Source organism: Phalacrocorax aristotelis, chromosome 1 (assembly GCF_949628215.1).
Source record: "Phalacrocorax aristotelis chromosome 1, bGulAri2.1, whole genome shotgun sequence".
NCBI classification, from domain to species: Eukaryota; Metazoa; Chordata; class Aves; order Suliformes; family Phalacrocoracidae; genus Phalacrocorax; species Phalacrocorax aristotelis.
The window spans coordinates 100,251,936-100,258,811 of record NC_134276.1 but is presented as its reverse complement, the minus strand read 5'-3'; positions in this window follow the sequence as shown (position 1 = coordinate 100,258,811).

Below are 6,876 nucleotides of genomic sequence, written 5' to 3'. Positions count from 1 at the left end.
GCAGGAATGTCTGTTTTGCTGGGGACATTGCTAGCAGGGCAAGGGGACCACAGCGCCCTGGGGTTTCTGCCACTAACAAAGCTGCACATGGGGTGAAGCAAGACTTATGGTTTGGCCCCAGTTTGACACTGGTGTGGGATATCAGCTTCCCTGATACCCTATAATCGAGTTCCCTCCAAAAGCTAATTATTTCAAACTCCAAATACATACTTTGCTTACTAAGCATGATCAACACAACTAAGCTCACTTTTTGCTTTGCTGATAATATTCTCACAAACAGCGTTATTTTCAAGAGCTCTGGATACAGCATATGTCATATGTCCTCCACAAATATTAGACGTACTCTCGCCCGCCCCTTCCATATTTCTCCCTCATTTGCTGCTATGACAAAGATATTTTTTTATGAATCTTAATGACTCATCTCAAATGTTGTTTTTTTGCATTCTGATAAGCACTAGATGGGGTGACTAATAGACTACATGCAACACCTAGACAACGTGAGCAATTCAGTGTCTGCTTAAACTACATAAGATACTGATAACAGATACAGGCATTGCACCTGCTCCATTGTAAAAAAAAAAAAAAAAAGAGAGAGAGAGAGAATAAAAGTAAGAAAAAAAGAAAAGAAACCAGGACAGATACAGCAACTGCTGCTTATATTTGTATAAAGCTAATTTAGCTTGTCAGTGTTCCAGAGAACTTATGTTGTGGCTGTTATAAAGCTTCCCTCTCCTGTAAAAATTACTAATTTGATGTTATGCCCCTGGGGAATTAAAAGCAAACAGACAGCCAACTTGGCTAAGGTGGAGCAGTGCTTCACAGAGAAGATGTCTATGAATCAAAGACAGGCAGTTTTCCAAGTCTACCAATGTACGCACCAGTGGACACAACAACGTATACATCCACTTACGGCTAAAGCTGGCATTGCCTTTCCTTTTCCAACTCCTCTGAGATTGGGATTAAATTCCTGGAGATAGGAAGGCCTGAACAGTCTTCCAACAGAAGAGCAGGTCAATAGAGTGGGATATAGCTCTTGCACAGATGTTATTTTAGTCAAGGCCACTCAACAGATGATTTTTTGCTCCAGATGCTTCAGGCTGAGATCCACAACACCGAGTGGGATGAATGATCCTGACCACAGCAGTCTACACCTGAATTTTTGCTTAGGTCAGGTAAGAGGCCAGCAACTTCCCCCTCACCCTTAGTACTGAAACATGCATGTCCTGTAGGTCCCAACATGTAGCACCTGCCAGCCTCTGAATTAATTTCGAAGTATTGTGTAAACAGAGATATTCTTCTCATACACTGACCACAATCACAGTCACTGCTGCTCTTTAGGTAAGGATGTGTATATTCACTAAACATGCAGTAAAAGGAAAACATTGATGAAATCATAGTATTTTCTTGCCAGAAAGAAACAAGCGATTAGATATGACTCTGTGCTTACTTTCTGTGCCACAGGTTCTTCCACCACCCAGCGCTAGGTTTTTACTGCTTGCTACACAAACATAAGTCAATGAGATAAAAAAAGTGAACTGGGAATTTGCTCTGGAAGGTAAGGGATGAGAATGAAGTAGGTTGAGAATAATAAAGAAGGTAATAGAAAACATAAAAGATGAACAAATCCTATTGTGCAGGGGCTTGGGTGCTCACATGTTCACACGCAGAAGTATGTGTCAGGATGAAAAAAATAATCTTAAGTCATTGTTCCAAAAATATGCCCAGTGCTCACACAGGCAGTCCCCACTTACAGAAGTGCAAGAGCAGCAGCAACAAGCGAGCATTTCTAGCAATGGGCTCTCCCGTTCTGTGGCGTAAACATCATTATCAAGATACCTAGGGCTAATGTAAATTTTTAAATAGTTGTGACAACTTACCAAGTGCCAGCATGCAACTTTTACAGCAACAGAAGAATGATGCAAAACTCTTGTATTTTTTGGTGATGGGGGAGGGGAAGAGGGGAACCGCACCCATCGCAAGATGAAGTACTGCCCTTACTGGTAAGGGAAGCCTGCCGCTGCCCACGTAGGTGGGAGAGCAAATGTGGTGATGAAGGACACATTACAGAGATTAGCGAGTTGAACAGTAGAATCGTAAGCCTGTACACAAGCAAGGTAATTCTTAAATGAAAGCAGCAGTACATGAAATGCGAAGAATAAATGAAAAAGCTCTGTTGCTAAAGGAATCTCAAGTGTACTCTGTTGAGCACAGTCATCCAAAAGCAATTATTAAACTCTGCTGTTTCTGAATACACTTGGCCTTAAAATATTAACATGTGCTTTTTATTTTATGCCTCAGACTCCATGAAATGAATTAAATACACCCAAAATGGTATGAGCAATCTCTTAAGCACTAGCTAGTTTAACGACTAATCTTCTGGTTTAGTCAGAAAGGTAAAGGCTTAGGTTTTTCAACCCTATGAGACATCATCCTACAGTTCATGTGTTAGGCATCTCTCCTGTCCACTGCCAATATTATTTGAGGCAAGCTTGTAACATTTTCACTTAATTAAAAAATCAGAAGCATAAGGACTTCAAATTTTTATACTTTGCGGAGCTGGCAGCTTACTTAATTTGCTTCAGTTTTATGAAGGTGAATTGTAGCTCTTTATGGGCAAAATGTAGCAATTTCTGTTACTGCTCAAACATGCTGACAGAACTTTGACATAGTATTTTTTTCTCTGCAGTAATTATTAATGTTGGTTTGCATGTGCTCAGAATAATGACACGCACATGAATAACTTGCTGCACTTTGTGACTCACTGAGATGCCTTCGCAGAAATTATCTTGGTCACACTTTGTGCACTAAACACCGTGGGGAGAACTTATCGGTGGGGATGGTCGGTGGTGTTTTATTTTAACAGTGAAGAATACATGTCTGAGTGAAAGGTCGTTTGATACTGCCCTTTCCCCAATCCTGTATAAATATTTTGGTTTAGTTGTGTTTGAAATTAGTTTCATCCTTTGTTTCAATCATAATAGCGTCTTGTTTGAAGTTGCTATTTCAAAAGAGATAGCTGGGCCTTTATTTTTCAAAGATGTTATTTCCTGAGACTCTTTATGCTGTGATCTTGTAGACGGTCACTACTGGAGCTTCATTGTTAATTGTCTTTTAGGGGCACAAATATACAGCCTTTTCTTTCAAATTCAGGATGACTCTGTTTATTTATGTTACTGAATGCAAATGAACGGGGAGGCATCCCCGGTACTGCACAGATGTGAGGAGGAGTGGGAGGAGGCTCAGGCCCATCAGCCATACTGCACCTCTGAGCTCCCACCAGACACTCATGGGGCTCCCTCAGCAAGGGCTGCTCCAGCACAGCACAGCCACTCCACTCCCCATGGTGGCAGCAGGAGGAGGAGGAGGAGGGACACGTGCGCCCCAAACATACTCAGGCAGAGGAGCTGAGCCAACATGCAGATGAGTGCGCAACGCATACCTTGACAGCACGACAGGGTTTTCACTCCTGTGTGTCCTCTCCCGTGGCGCAAGAGAAATTCTGGAGGAGTAAGTCATAGCTACTCCGGAGCACTGGCTGCAATGCAGCTCTTCCGCATGCCTGCTGCCTCGCATTCCCTCTCTATGCTTTAAACCTCTACATTTTTAGGAACTTATTCCCCCCCTTTGTTGGCCCCAGTGAGAATATGGTGCGCAGACACTGACTGAAGCCCTTCCCTGGGATGCTCTGACCATCAGCTGCTGCTCTTCTCCTCCTCCTCATCTTTGCCAATGAACTCACTAATCAGCACTGCAGCTGCTTGAATCAGAAATATGGGGCCATATTATCCCCTCAGACAACCAACCATTGCTTTCAGTGCAAAATGTCATTTACTTACATACTTAAAAATATCTACCTTCGCTTCAAGAAGGTAACTCTCTAGCATGTTTCTGAGACTCCACTGCAGAGAAAGACAATTAAAAAAACAGAAACAACCCCTTAGCACTCACTCGCAGTGTGGGTCCTCTTTCAAAGAAATTTATGAGCAATAAGGACTAAAAAAAAGCCTTATCTATCTGGACTACCACAGAATCCCAGCACAATGCCTTTGCAGACATTTGTTCTTCAGCTTTTATCCCTTTTCTTTCCTTTTCCCTTTCTAGCCACTTCACTCTTGAGTACCACAGCTAGTTCTCCCTCACTCCTGCAAAAAAAGAAAGCCCCAGTAGCTCTGCAACAATAACAACAAAATCTCAAATGTTTCCAGGATGGTGCTGATACCATGATTATTCTTAAGTTTATACAGAAGTCCCCCTTTTGTCTCTATGGCTGACAGTGCGCCTACACACACGCACATAAAAGTACAGGTAAAAGCTAAAGAAATTGTGAGGAGGATGGACAATTCCTAAAATGGAACAAAACACACAGGGACCCTGCAGAAGCAAAACAAACCAAAACCTGTTTTTCCCTTTGACTCTCTGCCTTAAAGATGATGCATTTTGAAAATGAGCAGTGCAGCGGGGTCACAGAATTATAGAGCAACTCGGGCTGGAGAGGAGCGCTGCAGGCCTCTGTTCCAACCTTCTGCTGAGGTTGCTCGGGGCTTTGGCCAGGCAAGATGGGAGACTCTCCACAGATGAAGCTTTCACTCGCACTGGGAACATTTATTTCCAAATAGCCAAATGGTATTTCCCCTGCTGCAGCTGTGCACTTCTGGAAAAGTCTGGCTCTTTCTTTGCTATAACCTTCCATTAAGCAGTTGAAAATAGCAACGAGATTCCCCATTAGCCTGCTCTTCTCCAGACTAATGAAACCCAGATCCCTCAGCCCCTCCTCATATATCATGTGCTCCAGCCCACTAAGCATGTGCCACTTCTAACGGAGCGACACTGTATTTGTATACTAAGTATTGTTTAACGAAACTCAATACCCTTATGTTAGAATTACTTTAAAAGTAAGAAATTTTAATAGGGCAAAATATGGCCAGGTTAATAATTTTGCCGTGGATCCCAGAACGTTAATTTAGCAAGAAATAAATAACTCCCAGCCTTTCATCTTATCTTTTTGACAGATGTTTCCCCTATATAAAAGGTGGCATAATTGTTTTTGTCAGTGTTATAATTAAAATTGCTATGCAGCTGACATACAGTTTTTAATGGTTTCCCTTAGGATTATAACAGATGTTGCCTTATTAGATCAGGACTCTCCTGAAGTAAGAAATGTCACTGGCATAATCAAGATACCTCTTTCAGTCTCTCGAAGTAGACTGTCACAATTTGCCTGGTAGCATTTGACCTCAAGGAATGAAATATATCCCACTTTTCTAAGGAGAAAGTTTTCTGAAGAGTTTGAAAGAAATACTAAAGAGTCTTCATCCAGGCTAACAAGTTGTACGGTTCAGCTTTTACTGCGTCCAGAGATAGCTGGAAAATATAGAAGGAGGGTGCCCTGACGACTGCACCACCAACAGCCAAAGAAACTATGGCTTTTTAACAGCAAAAAATAGTCACAGCTTAGGCATATGTTAAAGGGTCAGTTGAAATCTGGTGAGGAACTGAGAAGTAGCAGCTATTGGGCTCCTATTACAAGAAAAGTTACAACCATATGACACAAGTGTTAATTTGAAATGGGAGTCAGTTTAAATAAAGCAAGGTGTAACAGCAAGCTTAAGGAACAGCTTTTTAAGTGCAGCTTAGGTCCCTGGTGTTCACTGAAAATCTGGAGAAGTCGAGGGTGGAAGCAACAGGAAACTGGCTCTAGCTTATTTTGTCCTTACAGATCGGTGATTTACTGCTGCCAAGGACCGCATCTGTAACCCGTGAGGTGGGTGCTGCGGGACGTGGGCTGCCGCGCAGCCCCCCTGGGCACCCACAGCGGGACGGCTGCTGGATGGGCACACCGTGGCTTCTTCCCGACTGGAGCATGCAGCGCGATAGCCAGCACACAGACAGGTCTCGAACCGAGGCACCGTCAGGACACCGCTCCAACGCGCAGCCAGGCCGGGAGCTGGGGCGCACGTGCGGATCCCCCCAGCTGGGTGCACCCACAGTGTCTAACACCACATAAAAGAAGTCAGTTGTAGGTAATGTGGCAAGAGAGTCAGGAAAGTTAGGTGGCTGCAACGCATGTGGAGCAGATTAAGAAAAGCAACCCCTGCCTCCTGCCTGCCTGCCCACTGAGTCTCTCCAACCCTTCAGGGGGAGCTCGCTTTGACAAAACACATTTGACAGAAAGTTACTTTATATTTTGGTGGCACAGACCTCCCGGCAACCCTACAGGGGCTACCAGATTTTTTCAAGGTCTGAGGAACGCCAACTCTGTTTTACCGACTGCGGCGCTTGGATCCGCACTTCACAAGATGAAGCTGTCGGTACAGCTTTCACATTGCATCTAGTTTATATTAAGAACTCCCCAAAATAATTGCAGAAGATGCGATGTGACATAATTACTGAATTTCCACAGTAGCAAGTGTTTCACAGTTGACTTATGAAAATAGACCATTTACACAGACACTTGGATTTCATGGGTTAATTCTCCTAATCTTATCTATCTCGAGGACAGGCATTAATTAAAAATAAGCATGGAAAACGTCCAGAATGTATCATCTCCTCTACAGACGGGGGCCGAGGGGGAAATCCGTCTCTCGGAACGAGCTGACCCTGCCTGGCCCTGGCCCCGCGCCCCGCCGCAGCACCGGGCAGGGAGGAGGCGTCGGGCCGAGGCAGGGCCCGGCCGCGGCGCAGCCCCGCGGGGCCGGCAGAGCCTCGGCCGCTACCGGCGCAGGCCGCAGCGCGGCCGCCCCGGCCCTAGCGACGGCGGCGGCGACGGCGGCGGCAACAACAACAACAACCGGGTCCGCGGCGGCGAGAGGGGCCGGGCTTGCGGGGAGGCGGGTCCCGCCGCCGCCGCCTCCTCCCCCCGCCCGCTGAAGAGCGCCT